The sequence below is a fragment of the Haemaphysalis longicornis genome, unplaced genomic scaffold, assembly GCF_048455015.1.
Source record: "Haemaphysalis longicornis isolate Haplotype H1 unplaced genomic scaffold, Haemaphysalis longicornis Haplotype H1 scaffold_1, whole genome shotgun sequence".
NCBI lineage: Eukaryota > Metazoa > Arthropoda > Arachnida > Ixodida > Ixodidae > Haemaphysalis > Haemaphysalis longicornis.
The window spans coordinates 457,426,602-457,454,404 of record NW_027526203.1 but is presented as its reverse complement, the minus strand read 5'-3'; the positions used below and the strand labels follow the sequence as shown (position 1 = coordinate 457,454,404).

General features: G+C 48.0%; 1 protein-coding gene across 1 annotated transcript in view; it reads right to left on the bottom strand.

Moving 5' to 3' along the window:
• The window catches only part of LOC144156090 (fibroblast growth factor receptor 4-like), a gene marked incomplete in the record, with an annotated part of 113,094 nt that extends 91,516 nt beyond the window's left edge, over positions 1-21,578 (bottom strand). The window contains 1 exon segment of the mRNA XM_077687881.1: positions 21,396-21,578.
• Positions 21,579-27,803: the final 6,225 nt, after the last annotated feature.

Here is a 27,803-nt window from a genome sequence, read left to right as displayed (position 1 = left end):
CTGTAAGATTGATTGATTGTAGGGCTTAACGCGCCGACGCAACGCAGGCGATGAGGCGCGCCGTAGTGGAGGGCTCCGGATTAATTTTGACCACCTGGGGATCTTTAACGTGTGCCGAAATCTCGTACACACGGGCGTTTTTGCTTTTCGCCTCCATCAGAAGAGCGGCCGCCGCGGCCGGGAATCGAACCCGCGACCTCGTGCTCAGCAGCGCAACGCCTTAGCCACTGAGCCACCGCGGCGGGTAAAAAAAAAAAAAAAAAAAGGTCTGTAAGAAATCACCTCAAGACCAACGGCAACGAAACGATCATGGAGGCCGTGGAGGTATCATTCATTTTCAAAGCTTTCGGAGCAGTTTCTTCCAGAAGGTCCCTTCACGCTTTCGCAGCGATAATGCTTTGACGTTCGAAAGGGCATCGAAGTTTCCATTATATTTAACCCCCTACTCTCGTGCACAACACCGCAAGCAGCGTCACAACGTCACAGCCTCAGCTGCCTGCCCAGCCATGGCCTTTGTCTTTATCCCTACTCTCGACCTTTGTTCGACGATCGGGCAAATCAAACCATCGGCCTCCTCAAAGCGAAGGCCCATTTTCTCAGGCGCATTCCTGAGAAACAGATGACAAGGTCTATGCGGACGACAAATTTTTGCTGAAGCAAACCAGGCACGTATGATAAAGAGGAAAAAAAAATCAGGTGCTCTTTTTGTGTATAGCACTATTCGCCCGTTGGCTCGTTGACTTTTTGTCCTGAAATACAATTTTTTTTTTCGGCGTGCGTTTTGTTCCTTCATTTTTTTAACTTTTGATCTTTCTCTTAACTGGTGGTCAAAGAAGGGGGTTTATGCGATGTTCTTTTGTTTTAGTAAGTGCGTCAAGCGTGAAGAACACGCTATTACTTTTAGCGCGTTGTGCTGCTGAGAACGGAAACGCGGGTTCGATTCCCGACCGCGGCGACCGCTTTTCTGATGGAGGCAAAAAGCAAAAACGCCCGTGTGTACGAGATTTCGGCGCACGTTAAAGATCCCCAGGTGGTCAAAATTGATCCGGAGCCCGCGCCTCATCGCCTGCGTTGCGTCAGCGCGTTAAACCTATACAATCAATCAATGTTACTTTTAACTTTGGTTGAGTAGCGATTTCCGGGTCCTCCCGTACCTGCCAAAGGCAAGATTGTTTTTTTTTTAATCCAGCATGTGGCGATGGAGGGATCACTTGACGCATATTGCAGTGCGTGGTGTTTTATTGCCGCTGTATCTTCTCATGGTAATGGAGAGTGCAAGTGATACTACTTGTGGTCTCTCGCCCGATTCCCGTCATTAGACACCACAGAATAAACTCTGGAAGCGCCCAAGCTGTCACGGCGTTGAGCGTCAGCTGCGAAAGCACAAACGAAGGCCAAGCGTGTCTTCCATTAATCAAGACTGCAGCTGACAGGAGAGAAAATTAAGTAGCTCATTTAGTTTACACGGTGGGCCAAAGTCTTCGATCTGTCTGCGTTTTTATTTGTCTACTTTTTTCCCTGCGGATCTTTTGAAAGTACCTTTAGAAATGATGCTACATTCACCATACTTTATTAAAGCTCTCGATCATCGCTGAAGCGGTGAAAAGAGTGCGTGCGCCAATAACCCGTCCAAGACGCTCCTATCTTGGACGCAGTAAAAAGACACTGCGTAATTGGCAGCACGCCTTTGCGTTGACTGATAAATTCGTATTGTGCTGCGCAGATGCTCATTTGACGGGTCTCAGGACGTGTGTGTAAAAGGAGAACAGGGAGTTCTGAAAATGTGTCCTACTGTGGAGCAAGCAGACGGGTCGAAGCGAGATCGATGTGAAGCCGACCCACGCGCGCCCTTTCTCGCGATAAAACAATAGCCATGTTCACCCCTCTCCCCGTACTTCCCCCTACCACGCCGCTCCGTCTTGCTGCCGCGATGTAAGGGCAGACGCATTACCAATTGATCTCCTATTTGAGACGCGGGCTCGGCTCTTCGGAAGCAGCGCGGCCATTAGCCGGAACAAAGGCGACTCCCCCAAAGCAGTGCGCGCGTACACACGCACATGACCCGTTCCCTCCCTTCCGCCGTCAATCATGGGCCACCGCGACGGAGTAATTAAACTTTTCGCTGACGGAATGACGGCCCGACGGCGAGCCATTGTGTCGGCAGGCATCGATTGAGACGCACGACCACGGTTCGCCAATCGCGGCGGCGCACGTGCTCCGTGTCTCTCAACGCGCGCGTCTCGGCCCGAGACGGGAGCGCCAACAGTTGCCCCGGCTCTGCGTGGACTCTTCGCTTTGCTCCTTCGCTCGGCGCTGCCGCTCAGGCAAAATGAGCACGCGATCCCGTGGAGTTCACACGAGAAGGATACATGGTATCTCCAGGTTAAACAAATGAGCAAAACTAAATACTTTTATTTTTGTTTTTGACGCTAACAAAAAAAGTTAGCATTAGCACGAAACTGAGAGAGAGAGAGAGAGAGAGAGAGAGAGAGAGAGAGAGAGAGAGAGAGAGAGAGAGAGAGAGAGAGAGAGAGAGAGAGAGAGAGAGAGAGAGAGAGAGAGAGAGAGAGAGAGAGAGAGAGAGATGACTCCTTCATCCGTCAGCCAGGATTCCTTGGATCCTCGCGGCGGCTTCGGCCATCCGGACTGCTGTCAGTTGTTCCTCCAGTGTGGAGCTGAGCAGAACGGTCTCCATTGTTCTGCAGTCTTAATTTTGTATCTTCTAAGTGTATTTACATCGGATTTGCTATTATAGCCGGTCGTATTTTTTTGGAGCTCATGGCAGGACCATATCATGTGGTGTAGGTCGGCTCTGCTGTTGCACAAAGTGCAGAGGTTTTGAGTAAAGGTCTGGGTAGCAGCGGTTGGGGGAAACAGGGCTCGGAAAAGTGTTCGCCTGCAACCGTCGCCACGTGACTGCCTCTTTCCTGGAAAGAGTGTGGTGGGCCGGTGGATATTTGCATCTGGATAACCTGTAGCGATTTATTATATCCCTGTATGTGACTAGCCTGTCTTTGTGAGATCTAATAACGTGTGCTTGTTCTTAGCTTTCCTGCGAGGTCTTGTGTGGGGATGATGGTGGTTGTGGTGGCGAACTAAGCTTCATTTTTTTTTCCAGATAATATAATTTTATGTATCATGTGGCAGCGAATGGCTTTCCAATTACCAAACAAAAATTTCCCGCGGGGAACACTTCCTCACCTAAGCGCCGAAAAGTTTGTGAGCGTTATGCTCTTTCTCCGCAAGCGAAAACTTTTGACCGCAGAACGAACGCTTCTATCTCGTCGACTGGGCAGTCCGCATTTTGATAACAGCCTGCCCAGCACTGTTCGCAACGGCTAGAGTAATTACCAGTGGAGCTGTGGAATGGAATTTGAAAAAGATACTATACTAAATTACGCATATGCTGAATATATCCGAGCCTTCAGAAGTGAGATGCCGGATATCAAACTTGCTCCGATTGGTCATGCCAGCAACCCACCTCTGCTGAAAAACTCTTAAAGGAGCACTGACGCCAATTTTCGGCGTTAATATTATTGCACAGTTCGCTTCCTTTACTCAGCAGAATACCCTGGCTGAAATATGAGCGGTCTGCGACGCGAAGAACACACTTCAATTGGATCTCATTTATCGCGCCGACGGAGACGCGCGCGGAGCGGCATTCAGCAAATGGACATCATCGTGACATCACCCCGTGAAAGCCAAAAGAAGTGACACGACAGCGCCCGTCAAAAACTCGTGACGTCACTTCACGCGCGCGGCACCGCGAGCGGCGAGCGGGCGCCGGCGCATTCACAAACGGGTGCTCGTAGCCAGAGCAAGAAATAACCGCTACCCGGAAAGGCACTGTTGGCAAAAATAAAGTTCCACACACGGGAAAGGAAGCGATAATATAGCCCGGAATAGCAATAGAAGTCGCCATCAGGACTTTTATTGAAAGCGGTCATCAAATTTCCGCTGCAATGGTAGGCCTAGCACCTTCAGGCAGCTCAGCCGTTCAGCTCCGGCGGCGGCGCGGTAGAAACAACGCCGCCCCCACCGGCCTCTCCAGTGTTTTGACGTCCGCACAAAGCGGCGAGGTTACGCCGGGAGCTGTCATATGCGCCTTTCGGGATGAAAGCGCGGGAATTTGAAACAAGCGATTCGATGTAATTTCGGGATGAAAGCGCGGGAATTTGAAACAAGGCCGTTCGATGTAATTAATTATCGCGCGCTGAAGTATTTAAACTGCTGTTCCGGGTTCGCCAGACCATTAAGCATCGATAAAAGCAATAAAAGTGGAACATGAAATTTTCGTGTCAGTTCTCCTTTAAGATAGTTGCACGGGAACCAAGGGGCGCCAATCGGAGATTCCGTATTCTGCAGGCCAGTGGTGCACCGATTATCGTATGAAAAAAAAAAAGCGTTTTTTTGTTGCCCTAAAAGGCTGCATAGTAGCTTCCAGCCAGAAATAGCTAAATTATGCGTGAATTAGTTAAACTAGAAAAGCGAAAAAAAAAAAAAGAGCCACACAGTCCATGGGTTTTCGCGCGCTCCGGTGACTGCGTAATTGATACGCGGCTAGTTCAGACACATTCTAGGCGCGTGCAATATCACCCCATCCACCTCAGAGTGTGATAGGAGATTTCCACCTCGCGCGAGTAACGACTTCTTATCTCACCATTAGAGAAAGCATACAAAGGACTTGTAATGCATGCCACTGCGGCGACACAGGGCAGAGGCTTTTTTTTTTTTTTTTTTTTTAATCTACGCGGCGGGCCGCTTTTGTCCGCCGCCGACCAGAATGAAAGAACGAGGAGTGCGCGCGCGCGCAGCAAGAGGCGCAATCGTGCGCGAGTGCATAGCCGGGATAACAAGTGAGGTGTGCGTAGTACCGCAATGTGCCTCTTCTAACCTCCGCGGCGTTCCTTGACGCGCACGCCATCGGTCTTGGCGATTTCTCCGGCCGCGTGGGACACGGCCCTGCCTTATCTCTGTCACGCGAGCATCCACGCAGCGCTGCTGCGCCTTGCGTGATGGATCGGGGCCCCCTCCACGTGGGTATTAGCCGCCCGGCACTCACGTCTCACTTCTTCATTTTGCTCCTACTTCAACAGATTCCTTCACGCCTTTGGACTTTTCACGCGGCTAGCGAAAAAAAAAAAAAAAACTATCTCACGGGTACTAAAAAGAAAATGCTGGTGCCTGACATCACGCGCAATACTTTCAGCGCACGCCTACCTCAGTGGAGTTTTTGCTCCCTTTTCTTGTTATCTACACTTCCTGGTAAGAAGAAAGAAGACTTCCTAGTCGGTCTTCATAGCGTGCTGTCTTTGCCCCCCCCCCCTTTTTTTTTTCTTGTAAAATAGTATTTCCCATCATTACGAGCAGTCACATCCGCGCAATATTATTTATTCAATCACTCCCTGGTCCCGGAAGAAAATCGCTTGTCTAATAACTCGGTGAAGTATTTTATTCGCAAGAAACTACATGTCAGACTGCGATTTTATAGTAAGTTGGAATGACGGTTTGAATAACTTCATTCCCATAAGGAGTAGCAAGCTAAGCTGGCCGCTAGACTGACTTATGTGAATCATTAATGTTACCTGTCCCTCCCCCTTGAATAACTTGCGAACATTGTAGCTGGTACTGCATGCAACTGTACCAAATAACGTTACTCAGCACCATTTTTACGTTTAATGACGAAGTTTGTAATCAGTTTAAATTGGCATGTTATTTTCAATATCGTATTACATCAATAAGATTAAGCTAGTTTGAAATAAATAAATTAATAAATGTCACCCCTAATGAGAAATTATGTGACGCGCTGAGCATGAATGCGGGAGAGCCGACGTACCCTATTTTGTTCCCTCTTATTTTGACGACAATGTGTGGGAAGATTATACGCGAAGGACGAGGAGCTCTGCTTCCAAGCTTTAGCCATAGTAATGCGAGATGACGTTTCACACTGGTGAAAGTCACAAGCTCAGACCTGACTTGTGTCAGATCGCATGGTCGGCCTTGTCGAACCTGCCCCGTCAGTCGCACTGGTCGGTCACCCGGATGCCCGACAGAAAGGACAGGCAAAAGGAAGGCTTGCTTTTGTCCGAGTCTCAGCGACGCTCGCCCACATAGCCACATCCGGGGGCATTTGTGGGGAGGCAGCCCGTCGGAAATGTCATTCACCAATGCCGCACGTGAGCGATTGACTTAAGGAAGAAGAAAATGTCGAAGCATAATATGAACTATGGCACGTCGACTTGTTAATGGCAAGCTATAATAGCCTGGAGGGGATTTCATGGCAAGTGCTAATTTTTTCCTGGAAGCGTGGGGCAGAGACACGTATCTGCACGCGCAGAAGCTAACAGCAGCCTGGGCATCAAAAGCAACGGAGTCACACTGGGAACTGGGAACTTGGGGAGGAAAAGGGAGGCGGGGGGGGCGTTGAGTTGCCGGCCAATCCTGCTTCATTTGGCGTGCGTGCGTGAGTGTGTGTGTGCGCGACGTTGTGCGGCTGCACAGCCTGTACACGTCCGCGCAGGTGATCTGCCCTCTCGGCGCTATTTTTATCGTGGGCGCATTAGGGCGCTGCTGGGAATGGTTGCGACAGAAATTTCCCCAATATGGAACGACGCCAAGAAAATATACCGGCCCAGTTACAGCGACTAGCAACAGGAAAGAGCGCAGACACTGCAGTGTAATCTACACGTGGGCGAACGGCCTATCGGGCTTATACATTCATTGATCCGCGGCCCGCGCCTGTAAGCGTTTGTCTGTATATTCGCCGTTCGATCACCGTCCTGCGTCGAAGGCTTGAACCTCTCGCCAATATATGCCAGCACTGTTGCTGGGCGTATGAGTGGGCATACTCTTTCCCTCCAGATCGCTTCACGCTTCCACCCGACGAAGACATGCCATCTCCCGGCAATTGCAGAATAAGCTCTTTCTTGTTTTAGTTTGTCTCGCAAAAATAACCCAGCAGCGAAATAATTAAGAAAACAAGACGACCAGGTGGTCGTTCTCATTCCTACTTTCGGGAAGTAAGAAGGACGACGGATGCGCGTTGCACCGTTAGCCGGAACAAAAAGAAGAAAAAGTTTCCAAACCCGCTAATTTCTCCTTATACCCTTACCCCCCTCCCCCCTCATTTTTTTTTCTTTAACGGGGGCGTTTACCGGCGCCGCTGCGCGTTGCTGTCACGTAGTTAAGAACGTCATCGGAGTTTTAAAGCGAAGCTTTTTATGCCTCACTGATGGCGACCGCCAGGAAGCCGTCACCAGGACGCACACAGGAAAGCCAACTTTACACAAGCGCCTAAAGAACAAAAAAACAACGCTTTTCGTGGTCGGAGTCCAACCTGGGTTGCTGGCATTATGCAACCGATGTCAATCCGATTGCGTCATACCGACGCGGTCGAAGGAGTTTGGATTTTGGACTTTGTCTGAGGTTGCATGGGAGAACGCTTCGCGTTGTAACCATCTTTCTCTCAAAGGTGTCATGCAGATAAAATGTAGGTTTGGTTCATTCGAAAGATTGCCTCGTTAGAACAACACTGACCCCACTTTTAACGCAAACTTCGCTAGAAAAGCTATATAATTAGGAAAAAAGAGAATGGCCAGACGACCCACTACTCATATTCCGCACTAGAACCTATGACGTATTATGGGCAGGTGTGCGATTGGCTGCGGCCGGGACAATCCGACGCAAATTAAACACGAGTTATAAGCTTGCAAAACGGCCATCTGCGCTTGAATTTAATGCGTAATCTTTTTATAGCAGTAAGAATGGTGGGAAAACAATGGAAGTTACGAACCACACGTAAACGTAGAGGCACCACTGCGTACTGCGCGCACCATGCTGGTTATAGCTGCACAGCCGTTCGGCGCCTAGTTTGCACTGGCCAACTGGCATAAGCGACAGTGTCTTCTGTGACTGTGTTTGTCGAGCATACCAAATGTTTCACGAAATGAGTGCTATGAACCGTAACAAACACTATTCAGGCACAAATCCGGTCAAAAACAAAACGAGGGTGGACAGGGGTCCCGAGCGGTATGGTAACGCCGTCTAGGAGAACTGACAGCAAACAAATCGTTACGCCGTTCGCTGCAGCCCTAGTATGCATACTTACGTTCGCTTCAGTACTTGCCCTGGATACATCATCGCAGACGTCACAAAACACACGATTCGGCGGGAGAATCCAAATTATGGCTTAAATTGTTCAATTTCTCAGTGAATAAAGCATCGCTTGGTGCCGGACAAGCGCTGGGGGCACTATAAAATACCAAATCTTTCTATTAAAACAAACTTTTGGCCTCTGTAAGAAAGGGGGAATTGATTGTTTTTCGGGCATGTACGACGCAGGTCTCGTGGGAAGTGCCAGTAGCCGTGAACAGTACAAAAACGAGGAAGCCACTCCTACTTCATATTAATAGATAGTTTACAAGCAGTCATAGTGTTTTTTTTTTCTCGCCCCTATTTTCTCTGCAACACCAGTACGTGGTTTCATTTTTCGTTACTTTCATATGAGCATATAGGTTCGCAGTCTTTGCTCATCAGGGCTATACACTGCTGTTTTTTTTTTTTTTTTGTAGCCTTGTCAAGCGCTCGTTAGTAAAAAGGGACGAAATCGGGCGAGGAGGATGGACAAGTGCTGCTTGTGCGCTCACGTTAAAGTGCATAGCGTTTGCGCAGGTGTGTTGTTCTGGAGCAACCAGAGACGAAGCCAGCAATCAGCTTGAACGTGCAGTGTTTTACTCTTTTATATCCGCCAGATGATTTCAACCCCGAGTGGTACTGCTGCATATATACATTACGCCTTGTCAATAACAGCGTCGTATACAGGGGCTACCCTGACGCGATGCGCGACTGGTAAGGGACGTTCCGAACCGCATTTCGAGAATAAATCAAGCGACGGCGAGTCCAGGCTGGTTTAGACGTTTTAGTCACTGCCGGTAAATTCACGCAAATTTGCCAATCATGCGATGACCCCACTTTATTAGTATGAAAAAAGCACGCTATTTTTTGATCTCCACGAAACGAGATGCCGAAATGATCCCGTTAAGTTTCACATTTGCGCGCGCACGTTTCATTTTATCTGATAGTGCAGCGTGACCGACGACCGGCAGCTTTCTGGCCGCCGCCGTTGCGTCGGGAGGCAAGTGCGCATCTGGGAGGTGCCGCTCTTTTGCTGAGCGGCGCTTTTTCGGAGGCCTTCTCTAAAATTAGAGTTCGCCGAACGATGGCGGCCGGGCAGCAGTCGACGACTCTTCTGGCACGTCGCTGCACCTTTTGGCGTCGCCTTCGGGGAACGCGGCTCTGGCACCGCACGGGCACCGCGGCCGTTGGCGACGATGTTGTGCACGATGATGCGCGGGGGTGTCCATCGCGGGGCCGTTGGGCAATTTGCCGCGTGATCGCATCTGCGGGGAACACTTGGCGGAGAAGTGCGTGCAGTTCTGGGATCCTGTTTATGTACGGTGAATCAGACCCCAAAGTTGTCCGCGGTTCACACCCCGCCCGTTAAAACACCGCAGGGGTGAACGCGGTGGGTGGCCTTGTTCGGGTGCCTAGAGGTGGACACGTTGCGCGCACTTCGAAATAAAATGTTGTGGGCGAAGTCTTAACTCGCTCCTCAATAAACTGGCACGTATATTGCTTGAGGCGATATGTGTTCCTTTTCAGCAGGATATTTTACAGGGAAAGCAATGATTACCGCGTTCTGCCAGCAACGCACCCTCTCTCGCGCTTGTTGCAACACACTACGCCTACGATTGAATGAGTTACAGGTGATACAAGCATCTGTTGAGCTAAACAAAAACATGTTAAGCCATATAAAATCCTCTCGCACGTCAACACAGTTCAGTAGAAGGGTGAAGCAATATTTCGTTACACTCTTATTACGGACGGATGGATAACTTCACAGTATTCCCCAAATATCATGTTTTCTAAGTTTCTGAGTGATTCGTCATTGCTTCCTTATGCTTGTTTGTACGCAGTTTTTTTGCCTCAGCTCTGAGTTGACAGTTCACTTTTCAATTATGCTCTCGGTATGCTGATGACTGTATTGTTCAAAACTTCATTGCATATATTATTCTTGTACAATGTCCAAACTAATTTGTCTATGAAGTGTTTTTTTTCGTACTAATCAGGTTACTTTATTCAGTAATGTATAATTGTCGCTGCTTTCAAATGTGACAATGTTTGATATCTCTTCATGGGAGGTCTAGCGGACAGTTCTTTGGAACTTCGGGACCTCCTCCTGTATTGCGTTCGCGTTTGAACAATAAACAATAAACAAAAAGAAATCTGCCCTAAATGCTTGTCTTCTCGTGCGTGCGCTCACGCGTGTTTTTGTGCACACGGGTTTGCTTACGCAGTGCAACAGATCATTCAGCAACCGCCCTGTTTGCGCAATTTTAATCTTAGTTTTTCTGGAATATTGACTCCTGTCTGCACAGGAGCAACTTAGTTATTTTGCGACAGTTCATTTTAGAAATTGTCTAATTAGCACGACGTAGCGACGTACCTCCGCTTCCTCCTTCCGGCATGCGCTCGTCCTCTCTATCCAGGCGACCTCTCCTCCGGCGCTCGCTTCCCTCTCCCAACTAGGCGGACTCCGACTTATAGTCTCGCCGGTTTCACAGGGTGCAAAGCACCCTTGCGTACGGGTTGTGCGAGTATGTCACAAAACTCACACGCATTCCCCCAGCTAGCGTTCTTCAATCGCACCACCTATTTCGCGCAGTATGATCGAACGGGCTAGATTTCTCGCACGGCTAACGCACCCACACACTGAAGAAAGAGCAATAAGAAGGCCCATCACCCTACAAGTGATGGGCCGAAAAGTAAACGCAGTAAACACATGGCATCTCCCTTTCAGAACAGAAGAGAATCGGTGAAAAATCCGAGATGACCCGCCGCGGTGGCTCAGCATGGCTAAGGCGTTGCGCTGCTGAGCACGATCGAGGTCGCGGGTTCGATTCCCGGTCGCGGCGGCCGCTTTTCTGATGGAGGCGGAAAGCAAAAACGCCCGTGTGTACGAGATGTCGGCGGAAGTTAAAGATCCCCAGTTGGTCAAAATTTTCCCGCAGCCCTCCACTACACGGCGCGCCTCATCGCCTGCGTTGCGTCGGCGCGTTAAAACCTGCAATCAATAAAAAATCCCAGATGCAACCTCAGCTTCGGCAACAGGCTTCTTAAAAGAACTTAAATGAAATAACCGTCGGAGCACGGAATCCTGTACAAACTAGCGAGGAGACTGAATATGCCAGCGTCGGACACTCTGATTTGTTATTGCCTCTCTTGTGCCTTCTGTCTTCGTACCGTGGAGGAAGGCGCCCAGCGGACACGCACTGGGCCTTGATTGAACGTCCAGGTGCCGTGGTGGTTGTGTAGCTTGTGCGGCAGAACGACCCGCGTAAAATAAGACCTTCACATCGGCTTCCAGGACTTTTCACGGCAAGTCCTCTTCAGTCGTCGAAAGGCAACCGTGTATCACGCAGTATCCACTTTACGCCGCCGAAGCGGCGGGCTAACAGCGCCTCGGTGGGTAACCATTCGATTACTTGCCTGCTCATTTCTAGCGTAATAAATCTCTCGATTGTTTCCGTACCTTAGTTTCGTGCTATTTTTTCAGCGTGTTCCCTGGCCCGCATTTTTATTGTTCAATGTATAAGGCGGTTAACATTTGTCAAACTCCGGGCTCTGACTTACTCGCTTCGCTGCCACGCGCGTACTCAGAGCATCTGATAACAGCTCTGAATGATTTACCCACTGTACGCGTAACATAAGGAGGCGAATGGAATCATTAAATTTGGGTCTCGTTGACTGCCAAATAAAGAACATCCAGCTATACATGCAAGCAAACGAGGGCTGCTTACACTCGCACTTATGGCAATCCACACGTTAGCTGACGACATGGTTACTTTCACATAACTATCATACCTGCTGCCAGAAAATGCGTTTTCTTAATTCTTAAAATTTTTTCTTCTTACTTTATGGGTTAATATGCGCGCCTCCCAGCATCGTTTCAATGGTCATACTGGCACCACTATTTTCTACGTTGGCTTTGCTTGTGTGTCTTGTGTGATCTGTTTTCGTCGATTTGGTGGTGGCCCTATACGTCGACCGAGCACATAAAGCGCCCAGTCTGCCATTTTTCCTAAAAAAAAAAAAAACACGCGTCCCTGCAGCGCAAAGCACATAAATTGTAGAAGACAAGGGCCACTTTGTTCTTGTTTGCATAGCTTTCATACAAAAGCTCGCCACTCGAACGTTATTGAATGCACGTGCATCAGCGGGTGGCCCGTTCCGCGGTTTCCACTTCTGTCTGTATACGCCGTGTTTCAAAATAAAGGCAAACATCGCGACTTGTACGCAGCGACTGATTTCTATTCTCCATGCAACCGTTTGTTGCGCGGCCAAGGTGCAAAAGCGCGTGCTACGCACAGATTGTGACGTTGTGTGCGCCGCAGAGATTCTTGCTCGTACACCATGCATGCTCCGTATCTCTGTCACAACGTGGGGCATCCGGCATGCATGCGATGATCGGTAAACGCGTCAATATACGAGCAGCGTCGAGAACCTTTTCCCGCCTCTGCGGCTCCTGCGAGCAATTAGAACTGGACAAGGATGAGCAACGTCGTGGGCATTTAGTTAAGAAAAATATACGCTCACTTAATTCTCATTTTGAGGAACACGAGTACGACAGCGAAGACAGCCGGAATGAGTTACCGTAAGCTCCCATTGGTCATAGACCCCCCCCCCCCGCACGAATACCTTTCGTAAAAAAAAAAAAGTGTACAGTACTTTTGCCGTAATATATTCCTGCTTCAAGCATGTTTGAAATACGGCTGTTGGGGGGAGCGGAACTCGCCATGCCATGGAGACAACGTACAACATAGTTCAGTTTGAAAGAACTAGCCTTTGGTAACTCACTCAGCTACATCCCATTCAGGGAAGACGTTTTTTAACTGAGAAAGCGCAAGAAATATTGAAAAACTTTCAAATTTCGCCCTACGGTGACGTGTTATGGGAAGAAGTGACGTAATGGGGGCCAGCGCTAAAACATAGCATCGTGTTAACCGTATACGTTAGCATTCTAGTAGTACGATCAAACGAATCTAGAGGCTCCACCGTTTTTGGGCGGTGGCCTACGTCGACGGCGCCCATCGCACAAACAAGATTCTGTGACGTCATAGAGATACTGCCGGAAAGTGGCTGGGGAGTCGCCACTGCTGCATCAGTTCTCCCCAATATCTCCGTTATTTTCTTTTAAGTGCGCGATACAGTTGGCATCATCGTTATGGGGACAAAGCAGTCTTCTCAATGAACTAAACTTGCATTTTGTCTTCATGGCCCCTTTAACGAATGCTTACGGTGGAGGAGGAGAATCTAACTCTTGAAGACAGAACTTGACACCCAAAGGCAATGCGTTTTTCAATGCTCGAAGCATTAGTGGCGTCATGTTTTTACGCATGCCTACATTTGTGCGTGTGTCTCCAGCCGAATGAGCCACGGAATCGGAACGATCGAGGCCTGTTCATCCTCAAGTTAGTCTCGCATGAGACAAGGAGCTGCATCGATCCATCGTGCCACTGGGGAACGGGATGACAGCACCTCTTTACCAGCTGTTGATGTGATGCTTCCGGCATTGCGGAGCCGTATTGCAGGCAGACATGGAAAGGTCTGCCATTTTTTATCGCTATATTAGAAACAGTGTCTGATGGGATCAATGCGGATGTCGCCTTTGCGAGGACAAACAATTCGTTATCGGGGGTGACCGGATCAGTTAAAAGCCTTCGAAAAGCGGAGGTGCCGACAGAACAGGAGGTAATGATACTAGGCTGCTATACCTGTTACAAATACGTTCGGAATGTGTAAGTACCTTCGTAATTGTTGTGGCAATGAACGTAAGTGTAGGATTCATCATAAAAATGCTTTGATCTTGCCTTTGTTCGGCTCGCACATTCTTCTGGTACGAAACAAAGTTCATGCCAGGAGGCGATTATGCAAATCTCTCTCTCTCTCTCTCTCTCTGCTTTTGTGTGTGGGAGGGGCTTCAACTATCATTCTATTTATATAATTAAGGCATTGAGAAAATGGAATGTGAGGGGGAGGAGGTTGAACTAAAACCTAAAGGTTCCTAAGTCGGAAACAGCGCGACGTTATTAACGGCTCTGAATAAGCGCCGCTGGGAAAAAGTTGCCACTGCAGTCAGGGGAGGCGCCACGACTGTAATTGCCACCGAGGAGGCAGGAATGACGAATGGCGAATGCACGCTCGAACCGGGGCTCGCCGGGGCCCATAAACAGCTGCGGATAGTTTGGATTGTTTACACGAAAAGCCGCCAGTCGCGTCACGGCGGGGCAGAGGAAACAAGAGAGCCCACTATTATGCCCCAACAGGATCTTTGACGCACGCCTCGCGTCAGCGGGAGATAATTTCCTTATGATTGCCGCTCCGTTAGGAAACGATGTTCTTCCACCCAGCGCCCTTTCTTCGGGCACTGTTTTTGCCTCTTGGACGGAAGGATGATGCGGTGCGGGATCATCGCGCCTGCGGGTAAATGCCCTTTCTAGAGAGTGCGTTTATTTAGTTATGCGACACCTGTGGCGCCTGTACTTGGCATTACTCAAAGGCTGGGAGGTGCCAACAGATGGGAGTCGATAGTATAAACATTACTAAAACAGGACCAGGCCGATCATAGGATGTGGGCAGCCCCATTCTCTCTCGATTAGTAGGACCACGCTCGAGCTTAGCGAAAAAATGTTTCCCAAGGCAGCAAATGTAGTGACGAGCAGCCATGACTGGCCATGCGGAGTGCATGGAACAAATGAAAGCGCTGCTGGGTAAGCCTTTTGGAGCCGCGAGTGCGGCTTTGTCGCAAGGTTTTGGGCAACGCTGACTCAAGAGGAAGGCTAGTCCAGAGGGAAACTGGTCGGTCTTTTTTTTTTACAAACGGATTAGAAAATTGCTCCAAGTTTGCGCGAGCTTCCTAACCGACATCGGCTCTTACAGGACGCACGGTCACGACACCTAGCTACTGCACCCAAGCAAGACCGGCCGAGTGCTCAGCAAACAACGATTCGGGCAGGCAGTCGGTGGGCCATCTTGGTCGCGAGTTGTCGGTGCTACTTTCAAATGGTTCGTAATCGGTGATCTACGGAATAAATTTAAAAGCCGCATATTTCACGAACACTGCAGAGTGGTAGTTCGCGTCGACTCCCATTCCAGCTCGCAGTCCGCTAGGCGCACTGTGTGAAGTTCGTGTGGGTTCTTTTGGGAGTGATGATTCTGTAACGCATATACCGAAACAGCTGGCTGCGAAATCAAGCTTCCTGTGCTATCGCGGACACCTTTTCGGGTGACAGTGCGCCTACATAAATTGTCGACTGCGCACAAGTTTTCACTGCGGTAGAGCGCTTCTCGGCTAATTATTTTTATTCCTAATGCAAAAACTGGGCAGTCAAACAACGCAGCTGGTATTGAGTTGATTTCGATTGCTGCGTGCCCTTCGTGGAGACTTTTGCACACAACAGTTATGGTCCCTGTACCGACGCCCTCTGTAGGGGGGATACGAGCTGAATGGCGAGAGTGTGATGCCTCCAGCCGTCATGAGGGTTCAATGCACTGCCGCCAGATAATTCGTTCTGCAGACGACATAGAAAAACGCTGTTGTTTAACAGGACAAGTAGGAAACATCGTCAAGCTTCGTGCTTTACAACACTGACGTACGCAAAGTTCGATGGTCTTGAAGACCAGATTCGTTGTAATATTAAATAAACGCCAAAGGCCCCGCCCGTAACACGTCACGGCGGGACTCGCTTAGGTTTAATAGTCCCACCAAACTTCCGTCGACCGAGGTTTTTAAACGGCGCGCAGAGAGGGTATTCTTCGTGGTTTTAGTGTGAGCGGTAACCGAAGCTACCAAATGATAGGAATGGGAAACATTCCTCTGTGTCAAAACAAAAGAGAAAATAACGCCAAGGTGAAAAACGCACAAGCGCAAAAAAACTTTTGCCATACCAGTAATTCAAATACACGCGAAAGAACACGCAATCGGTCACGGCGCCTTCTGAGCGTGTTGGGTACGGAGTTATTACCGTGTAAAAGGGAAGCGGGTGTGAAAAAAGAAAAATTCGGAGAGAGACAAAAACAATGTTACAATCCCCTTCTCCCCTTAAGCATGTCTTTGTTGCATCTTATATTTCACCCGGTTTGCGGCACTTTTCGTGATTAATTACACCAGTTTTCTTAAGCACTCTCAGATATAAGTTGTTCTATGTTAAAATGTCGGGTCTAGTCTGCCGGGAAGCGCCCAAAGAATTAAGCAAGCGATATCTTTCTGACGGGCCTGGTGTGGCTTATTATTTGGATATACTTACCAGCTTTAATTGATTCGTATGTAAGACAAAACCACTTAGAATGCGCTTCAAGTTGTCTCGGTGCTGGAAACGAAAATTTCACCGTATATTGAATGTCACTTCGCAGCTCACAATCAATAACAGGATTTAACGCCGTGATAGCGTCAAGATAGCGTCAAGATAAGCGTCAAGATAGGGGCAATGTCTGGTACTACGCCCGCCGTCCGCACGTAAGCAAAGCCGGTCAGTCTGACAGTCGGGAGAAAGGTGCGTTCCTTTCGCTACAGTGAACTTCCTCGCTTACTTGTTTTGGGCTTGCGCTGAACTGCACTGGAACCGCCCTCAAACCACGTAGCCATCAGATTTCAGTGGAAGAACAGAACACCGAGAAAATCGGAGCCGCCCCGCGCCGCTTTACAGGGCGGAGCTTTAAAAGAAGGCTGGGGTCAGGGCGGAGTTTTAATAGGAATAGCTGGGTTATCTACTTTACATAACGGAGTGCATATTGCAACTCGATTCTAGACGGCGCTGCACGCGGATGTTCGTGCAAGCTGTGTTTTTTCAACGTGAGCGGCCTCAACTGGGCGCGCTGATAATGCTAAGCGTGCTCCGCGCGATTGCGCCGGTATCGCTTGAGGTTTATCGGATGCTGTACTATCACTACTTTGTTAACTCGAGTAGCTAGAAACTCGGGACCGAGCTATCTCGGGCCTTCTGGAATAGCGCCCCAGATCTACTTTTCCTCTCGATCGATAAGCATTTGTTCCGTTCCGAAATAAAGTAAGGGATTGCTTTAGTTTTGACGTGTTTTTAGGTATGCGTTTCGAAAATGAATGCTTATCCGTCAGGCTTAAAGACAGAATGACCTAAGCCTTCGCAAATGTAACAGTCACGGTGTGTGAGACGTTGTTTCGTCCGCTACAACGAAGCATTGCAAACCAAACAAAACCCGCTGACGTACGGAGGCGATGGAGGCGCTCTCTTAGATAGGTTTGACGTCAACAAACTTGGATTAGTGGTCTGGGCTACCAAAAAGAACAAAATTGGCGAACGAAATGTCCGGCTAGAATTCGAAAAAAAAAAAAAATGTCGCGAGGCATTACGCAATTCCAAGTTATAACATTTTGCATTGTGCAAGGTCACCGAATATGGACTACAATTTTCCGTCAAAAAGGTATGCTAGCGCGGACTGCTCTTTCTGGTGCGCTGTTGTGGAGCCGTCCCACAGGGGAGTCCAGAGAAGCGCGCTTTCAAATCAGTGGCCGGTGGTGCACGAAATTCCGGTAAGGCTGAACTGGGAAAGCGCCCACGTATGTACAACTTATGGAAGGTAGCAATCCCCTGGTGACACAAATGATTCTCCAGTGCTGTGCACGGCGCCTACACACTCGCTTGTCACCCTGTTATGTGAATTTTTCTCTCCTGCCGTGGTTATCACCCCTACAAGGAACCTCATTGTGTCAGTGCAGTTCAAAAAATGCAGCAAAAAGGGAGACCCCGAAGTGTTGTTTTTATCCTGCCACGTGGCCATGGGTCAATTGTGTAAAGAACCGAGCGACAAAAACAAGCTGACACGTTTGAGAAATACGCTGGCGGTGTTAAACAGTGCGCCTGTGACATATGTTTGCCGACAGGAAAACAAGTCATGCTGTAGGGTCTGTTTGAACTGCACGTACACGACGCGGACGAAGAAACGACGACACAACTCGCGGTTGCTGACATGAGATGCCGCGAACCAGCTGGCCCAGTCCCAAGCCGTTCAACTATAGCAAAACAGGGCTGTTTCGTTGCTCGTGCAGTCGAGGGCTAGCGATTTCATTTTATTTATGCCATTTTGGCGAGCACTGGCCCCAGCAGATGAAAGCTAATCGATAATCCCTGCGGCTGGATGCATCAGTGCCTTGACAATGATTCGGAACAACAGGACAACACACGGTAAAAAAAAAAAAAAAAAATAAACGCTGCTGCGTGCATAGAAGGCAACGTTCCAAGAAACGGGGGGGAAGGGGGGGGGAGGCTTTCGATAAAGCATTCCCCTCATAAATCTCCCGAGGGAATCAGTGAGTACTTAAATGTCTTTGTACGCGCTCACAGGCGTTTATAAGTGAAAGTGTGTTGCTAGCATGGCCTAGAGGTGCCGCTTGTTGCACACACGTCTCCGAATAGATTGTCGGGGCTTATGTCGGGTGTAAATTAAACGAACATCCAAGCATTTAAATTTGTACAGCCTTTGTGTGTCGTCTCCTGCCGCCACTGTGCTAGAGTTTTCTAATGGGAGCCCAGGTCTTTCTCTCTCAGGGAACTCGGGAAGGAGGGAAACAGTGGGGAAGGCAGAGGGGTTAGCCAGCGTAACCAGCGCAAACTTCGTACTTGCCTTCATGTATCATCAGCACCGGTCAATGTCATCTAGCCATTTCAATTTAAGGAAAAAATGGATGTTATAAGCTAAAAACAAATTTGCCGGCCAGTTTGCGCTTATTAGAAAAAACCTACGTAGCAAAATGCGTTCTGGTGGCGGCTTGTGGGTACGTATACATACGTACACGCACACATACATACGTACATACACGCATACATACATACGTTTGTTCAAATTTACTGTTTGCCTTTGTTAAAGTCCCGTTGCAGTTTATAATTATGTGGGCCTCGTCTGTATACTATTTTTACTGTGCCACTGCTTAGTAAGCACTAATAAACTGAAACTGAAAAGCAGACACAATTGGAGAGGGCTCAACGTGCAGGGCAGTCTGGCAGAGAAGGATCCGAATATTCACCCATCTGCCTGGTGTTACATAAACTGCCTGGCGTTACATAAAGCCACTGAGAACAAACCAGTGGTTATTCCAGTATCAGCATTATAGCACCAAGCTTCAGGAAGCGGCGTCGACACACACTGCGCATCAGCGCTTTCAAGGCGCAAATCGCATTTGAAAATAATTTTAGGTTTCCCAGTTAAACAACCTTGTATTTCCTATTGCTCCGTCAAACTCCATTATGCAAGCTGGACTCTTCTGTAGAATCCGCCAGGCACCAGAGTGATTTTTCGCTGAGGCAATCAAACCTGTAATCCAAGCTGTCAAATGACAGTTGATGCGCACTCAGCGTGCATCATGCCATCGCGTCACGAAAGCTGGCTGCCATTTTTTTGCTCCACGGAATGGAGCATCGATTGTCGACAAAAGCTCAACCCGCCCATTCCTATAATGGCCAGGGCCCATGTATTTGGCAAGCAGGGGTTACAAGATTGGCTGCGTCAACCATGAAATATCGTGCAAAGGCAGCCCGGATTCATGCTTGTAAAGCGTTCTTTAATACCCCACAGCGGGTGTGCGAGCTACCCTGTGGATATTTAACGATTCAGTAGGCTTCGGAGTACGCGCATACGATTCGAGGTACGGGCACTCATTTCTTGTGGTCGACCCGCCTATAGTTATTGAGATCAAAACAATTGATTGAATCATTCATTGATTGCTTGGCGCCTGCTGAGGCATGCGCCAATCTTATAAAGCATCCTTACGGTGGGTTATGTATGTATCACTTTCCTAGACTAGCAGCAGTAACTGTCGGGTATGCGTCGGCGTAGGCCTAGCTAGCGTTTCGCTTTCAGCTCTCACGGCGTCAACCGGTACCCGCAGCTTGACGAAAAATGAGTACGATGAGAACTTTTTCCAACATGTAACGACTGACGACGTTGCACTCGAACTTAGTCTTCACCACGGCGCTCCAGAATGGTCACTTGAAGTAACCTAGTCTGCGAATTCGGCGAATGACATGTACGAGCATTCAACTTGAGTGAAAAAGGGCACCTGCGCAGGTACATTGCGCAACGCAAAACGCCTTGCATGTTGTCCCTGCGCACTTGCACTCTCTTTAGTAAAATCATATGACGGGCTTCGTCATTCGACGAATTTGCGCACTTGGTCATTTCAACTAGTCATTCTGGAGCGTTGTGGTGAAGCCGACCTGCGGGGAATTCTTAGTGCAGACCTCAAATCATGCCGTGAGGCTTAACGGCCTATGTTTAGGCTTAACCTCAGGTAACCTTAAATTTGGGCCTCAAACATCCCAAGCAACGTCATACTCATTGAACATCGAAATGCGGGTACGGGTTGACGACGTTAGACCTTTCGTAGTCGCCCCTTCCCTGTGCAGCGCATCAACCTTTGCGCAAGTGAGTTATAAGCAGGAAAATACGGAAGCCTTTCACAAAAGAGGCTTCACGAAACAGACTGCGAAACAGGCTTCATTATTTTCGCGAACCCGGCAGAGGAATAGTGCTTTCCAACTAAAAAAATAAAAAAAGACATGTAAGAGGTTGGGAATCGCCACCCTCACAGGTCATATTTCGCGTTTCCGTGGAACAGTTGACCTTAAACGCAGGACATATTTTGTGTTACCATGTATAGAAACAAGCTTCGCAGGACTTTTAGTTCAATATTTAAGCATCCGCTGAATAATAATAAAAAAACGCTGCAATAGAGTCGATCCCCGATATATCGAACCCAGATATATCAAATTACTGCACATATTGAACCGTCCAAAATCCCCTTGGAAATCCTATGCGAAAGCAAATATTTTATATATCGAATTATCGATATATGTATCGAACTTATTTGCGGTCCCCTTGGAGTTCGATATATCCGGGATGGACTGTATACAAACACAAACTTGCCCGTAAAATGAAAGAAGAAAGGTAACATGTTGAGAAACTGTAATAGGTGAGTTATTGCTTTTTTACTTATTTTAAACAGCGTTTCGCGTTAGTATTTCGCAATATCTATTTTGGATAAAAAAAAAAAAGCAGCTCTTTGAAGGCCGAAATTGAGAAGGGGGCTATGGACTCCTACAGTGCCGAGGCACAACGAACCCCGACATTTTCTTTCTTTCTTTTTTTTTTTTTTTTTTGTAAGTTACACCTGTCGTTAATTCGGAAACAGGTCTCGCTTGCGCGTAGAGAACGAAGCAGGCTCAGAGGTCGAAGAGCGTACTTCGATCGTTGGAAAATCAAGTTTTCAACGGCCGCTTATTCGGATGAGAAACTAATTTGCTCACCGGCGCAGATGGATGGCAATCGGCAGGGGCCGTAATCCAGGAGGCAAGAGTGCGGAGTGTTCGCGCGCGTGTTCCGGTCCGGGATGCGGCGGAGAAGACGCAGAGGAGTCAGCGGGCGAACGCGGGGAACGCAGCCGAGCGCGCGGAGCACAGGATGGTAACTGGCTGGACGGGCGGGAGTTGTTTCCAACGGTCGCTTGAACGCGCGCGCGCGCCGCCGCCGCCGCCGCGGGACGTTGAGGAGAGGGCGGGCTGCGCCCCTCGGAGGGAGAGGCCGGTGACGTCAGAGGGAAGATGCAGCACGGGCGAACTCCTGGGCGTCTAGTCGGCGCTGTTCCGTCCGCTCGGGCATCTCCCGTACGGCTCTCCTTGGCGTCCCCTCCCCCGCCTCTTCGTCCGCCCGGCGCGTGCCCTCCTGCGCTTGGCGGCCCAGGGGCGCGGGTCCCGGAAAAGATTGCGACTTCGGGCAAGGCTGACGCATGTACGGACGTCGAATTCACCAGGTCTCTTCTTCGATAAGGGGGACTGGTACGGCGTTGGGAAAGTTTCTTTAACCGTAATAAGTTGTGCTAAATATGTTACCAGCACGGAAAAAAGGGAAAGAAAACTTCGGTAGTCTTGTATTCACAATGTGTCTCACTCAAAAACAATTCACTGTAAACAAGACCCAATAGTGGTGTCGCTGCTACTAGTACTACTAAACGACTACTAATACTCCACCATTGTTTGGGTGTTGTTTTCAATTTGATAACGACGCTCATTTTACGCCCTTTCTAGACACAAATGTTCTGCCTAAACTAGTGCAGACGCAGTCAAAGGTAAGAGGAGAATCGGATTTATAAATTAACAAAATTTTCCCGACAGCCTGCCGGGCCAAGAGGCTTCAAGTGTGAGAACAAGTGAACAGTCAACGGCCCTCACATCAGGAGTATTTGAGATCGGCCGCGTAGCGGAGAGGCGTACTATAATTCGCGAACCCGTGCAGCAATTAATTTTGACTACGCAGGTGCGTTATACTCAATCTGCGAGCGTATAGGTGCGGAAATGTCACAGCAATCAGACTCGTCTTCACGACCGTACTCTCGAACAATTACACGACGTTTGGCCTCTAAAAATATTGCAAAAGTTCAAAATTTTATAGCCGTTAGAACTGCTTTCAGCCACACATTAGAACGTTTGTTTCGTGCTAGATAACTGGTAAAGTAGTGATGAAATGAGAAGTACTCGTCTTCACCAGAGCCGGGCGCCGCGGTAAAGGATTAATTAGATAAAAAGGTATTTTAAGAGTGTACGCTGAAAAAAATGAAAGACATGAGCATTTACAAAAAAGCAGTCAAACCGCCTCCATTTGCAGGTATTGTTTTGTCATTCGTGGCCAACTCAAATGTATAATTTTTAGCGCAAAACAAACACTTGCCTCTGTGAAGACATTGAATTAATTTAGGAGTTTCTATGGTTCTATGACAGTATGTATTATTATCTATAACAACAATACCAACAACGCCAACAGTAGTGGGACCGACAAAAATAGTGAAATAGTATTGCAGCCTACGATTCTTGAAGGTGCGCCGGCTGTCAGTTCAGTGGCGCCTTTCATGTCGTCATCCTTTGTATAAATACACACTCTGCGGCCTGGTACTAGGGCCGCATTTTCAACTCAATTGGAAACACCTTAACGTATGCTGCCTAGAATGGCTGCCTTCCTTGGTGTAACCAAATGCTGTTAATTCAGTCCCTCCCTCCCTCCCTCCCTCCCTCCCTCCCTCCCTCCCTCCCTCCCTCAATCAATCAATCAATCAATCAATCAATCAATCAATCAATCAATCAATCAATCAATCAATCAATCAATCAATCAATCAATCAATCAATTTTGTCTTCGCTCCTAAAAGTGTGTACTTTTAGGAGTACAATGAAAAGGGGGGCGGGCAGAGAAAAAGCCGCTCATTTGCGTATTGACGAAAAATTTACAAGAAAAATAAAGTTTATGTACATGCACTGCTTAAACGAACATTTGGACACGATTCTTGCGCGGAAGTGTTTAATTGTGGACTCTTATTGTGCGAAAAGAATTAATATTGTTGGCAACATATGCTCCAATCTTTGTTTCCCATAATTGGTACGGGAAAAAGGAGCTTCCCAATGTGACCGGTGCCGGAATGGATATGTGGCCGTGGTTTGCTTTAGACGTGCAAGGTTTAAGAACATACTCAAATTGCCCTTCACAGCACTTTGGTAATTGAATATCAATTTGTAATTATGCATGTCTTTCGATTTTATAATTCAAAGTTTTTAGCGTAGAGTTATAAAATCTTAACCTGCATGACAACTTCTACTTCGTGGAAGTACATGTTGTCATGCAGGGTATAGTACAAATTGTCAGGCAGGTCATCTTCACCCTTCGAACGATGGCTGGAGGCAATCCGCGGCAAGAATTGAGCAAGTAAACATTGAAGGTCACAAGTTGCACGTGCGGCTGAATTGGTTATGTTGCGTGAATAATCACTTCTTAATGTTGAAGTTTTAAGACAAACTGAAACCGTGGCTTCACTCGCCGGTGCTACACCTGTCGTACAGTATAGCCAAGAGATTTTAATTAGTTCAGGCCTTCTGGCTCCCTTACTGAGTCATTGCAGTTTATGTGTCTCGCTTCCCCCAGAAAAACGCCTCTGTGGCCAGGGATCGAACCCAGGACCGCGTACATGGCATCCCAATGCCTTGACGACTACGTCACTGTGGCAAACAGAACAAAAGAAAAAAAAAAACTGTTCGTCGAATTTTTATTCATCCAATTGTTCAGAATTGTCGACAAAGCACGAGGGCAGTCGCTCACACAGGGCTACGACGACGTCCATAGACGCGCGATATCCAAGCTGTTGTTACATACGGTTGAGCTTTAGTTGTGCGGTATAGAGCGACAGTGATCAGAGGTAGGGACCCGGGAGTTCAGTACGTGGGCGGGCCGCAGTGGCGACTGGTAACATCAAAGTTGGCGTTTTCTGAGGGGCGTTGAGGACCTCACGCGGTAGCGTCCTCATGCATCCCTGAGTCCCTCGACGTTCAGGTACGGTTAGGTCTCGCCCGGCGACAGAGGCCATTCACCCAGGCTGAAGCAGTCAGTCTCCTTCGATAAGGCTGAAGGCGGAAACGACCACGGGTCTGCTTGTCGGCTGACGTCTTAGGCCTACCGAACACTGCCCGGTGACGATGCGTCTTCCGGTAGCTTCCGCCCAGCGATGGAAAATATTTTAGGGTGATAATAACGCTCCCCACTGAATGCCATAAAACCAATCAGCTTGTTGGATGGTTGGTTTGTTTGCCTTGAGAAAGAGCACGTACCATCGCAGGACATTGGCAAATAGCTAGAAATTAATAAATTGTATCATAAAAACCCTGTTTTTCAGTTTAGAAGAAAAAATAGATTCGCAGCAAGTCAGGAAGAGAAAAGATTTGTTCTCCATATAACAAACCAGCAGAATAACTGGCCGGTTTTCTTCTTCGTGGGAGAGGCACATTTCACAGAAGGGTGTTTGCCATGGCTTAAAAAGCTGCTAACAGGATTTATTATTGCGTGAGCAATAGACAAGGTCCGTCGGCAAAAGTTTCGTGCCTATCTGTTAACAGAATGGGCGACAGAATACTTCGACCCCTTCGGTACAGTGCCGGAGTTATAATAAAAACAGGAGTTTGAAAAGACAAAAATAATAAAGGTACCTGTCACACGGTGAAGTGCAAAAGAGGAAACGAAACTGAAGCTGTACAAGATGTTCGTTTGACATTAGTTTACTGCGTCTTATTTACCAAATTACGCCTTTATACCCTAGCCCTACAGCTAAAGGGTTCAACGAAAAAACTTACCGCGTAATTGCATTCTTCGCTGCAAATGGCGTCGAAAGGCAATATCGTTTCTACTGGCCTTGCCAGGTAATGCCCCTTCCTTCCCGTAAAACCCTCTCCACTCCCCCTCCCCTCTCCCCTTTTCTTGTTCCTCCAGCACTTCCCCCTTCCATCTTCCTCCTGCGGATTCTTCCCTACTCCCCTTTACACATCCCCAGGCCCTACCCTTCCTTCTTTCCCGTTTACAGCTCCCTCCCGCTCTCCTCGTCCCGTGATCCACCGGCGGATACCCTGACCGGTTACTCTCAGGTGACTCGGGGGTAGGCCGCTAGTGACCAGTGCATCACTGTAACATGAGGGTCTCGGGTTCCTCGTCGCTGACCCATTCGCGGGTCACGTGACCTGCCCCTGACCCACGGCTCTGGGTCACTCGTTGGTTACAACACAATGACTAGTGGCCTACCAATTGCCAGTGAGTCAGTGACCCGCCATCGAGCTGGCCCACCGGTTACATTACTGGCTGATTGGGGTTGCAGACGGACGGATGGACGGACGGACGGACGGACGGGCAGGCAGGCAGACATACATACATACATACATACATACATACATACATACATACATACAGACAGACAGACAGACAGACAGACAGACAGACAGACAGACAGACAGACAGACAGACAGACAGACAGACAGACAGACAGACAGACGAAAATTCCTGCGCTTACCTAGCCGAATAAAGGCTACGGTCCTTAAAAGACTACTGCCCCTTATTTTGGCTATTGTAGCGAGCACTGTCACGCTCAACCCGAGTGTTACACTGATTTCCCAAATTACAAGTCCCAAGAGTCCACAGAGAACTCAGCGAGTCTTGGGACTCGGCAGACACGTTCGAACGTGCCGCGCGAGCTGCGCCAGGTACACCATCAACGCAGGAACATCGGAGCCAATTACATGGCACTGAGCATTAGAGCGCCAAACATGCCCCATTCATCCCGTACTGGTAATCGGCCTGTTCGCTACAGTCATCATGCAGTAAATTCTCTTTTAGGCTTGAGGCGGGTGGACGAGAAGGGAAGGAACGCATGTGGAGGGGGGGGGGGGGGGGGGGGGGCAGAACAAAGGAACTGCCTACGGAGAGGCAACTGCGGCCACTTTTCTTCCCGAAGCATTTATGTTCTGACAGCCTGTGCGTCCTTCCACCGCCAACTACAGGAGGAGCGAATTGTACACCAGTCCGCACTGTTTGGGGGTGGCATGCGCATCTTCGAGGGCTCTCGAAAAAGCCCCCAGGCAGCAACGGCATCCTAACTGGATTGTCGCGTCAGCTCCTAAACGTCTAGAAACTATGAGGGAAGGCGCCAGAAACGTTGCGGCTTGAGAATTCCGGCATATCGCCTAATAAATGTTTCTTTTATTTACTGTAATCAAGACCTATTTGGTAGCCAAGTAACAGAAACTAAGGGCGTAGGCCTTTATGCTTTGATTACTCCATTTCACAAAACTTGAAATGACTTTTCTTGAGATGAAAGCGCACACGCGCAATCAATCAATTTTTAATCAGTTCGATTGGTCCCTTTACTTGTTTAAGCTTTTTTGTAAGGGGACAAAAAAAACAAGTTAATAAAAAATAACCAACTCAATGTCTTCTAAATAACACAGAAGCACTATTGCAGCTGAAAAAGTGAGAACAAAAAAAAAAGCGACAAAAGCCTAGCACAAAACGTAGAAGATAAAGAAAAAATATTACAGCTTGCTCGACAGTTCTAAAACTCATACTAAAACTAGGAACTCATATGCATAACTGGACACTCAAATACAGTTCATATGGATTGTTCAAGACACATACACTGTTCATATGTGCACAGTTCCAGAGACCGTGACAGCATAGTTCAACATAACTGCACTAAAGAGACAAAAGAATAAAACTTCATTTAGTTGCCAACTGGAGTTCCTAGGCATCGGCAAAACAAAAAACAACGAAAAACTTGCTCGACAGTACTGGGAACGTTTATACTCAAACTAAAGGTTCAAATACAGTCCCCAATACAAACGGTGCCCGAAAACAAACAGCGTACATTCACAAAATACCTATCATACATCCAGCTTCATACGTGCAAATATAGATATAAGCTACAAAGAAGTAGAAACAATAAAGCAGTAGTCACTTGCCCTCTAGAGTTCACAAAACAATGTCAACAGATCGGTATCCGTTCTTGCACACCATTATTTCTGTCCGCCAATCCTGGGAAAGCTAATCAAAAAAAGACTTTGGGCCGAAACTTCCCGTTGCGGAATTCGTATAGAGTGTGCAGCTTTAATCGTTTTTCTTCATATTTTGCTGTTGTTATGCTTTCATCTCTTTTTTTTTTTCGATGGCCATTTTATCCCAGACATTTTGAGTTAATCGTGTGTGGATAGATAAACTGAGTTTGGGACCTTGTTAGTTCATTTTTAGATTGTTCTGAAGACTTTCATAATTTATTTCCTTATATGTTATTTTTTTAGTTAATTACCCGCTTGCGCTGGTTTATGTGAATGTTTAGGACCTTTTTGTAAATTTTAGGGCTTTTA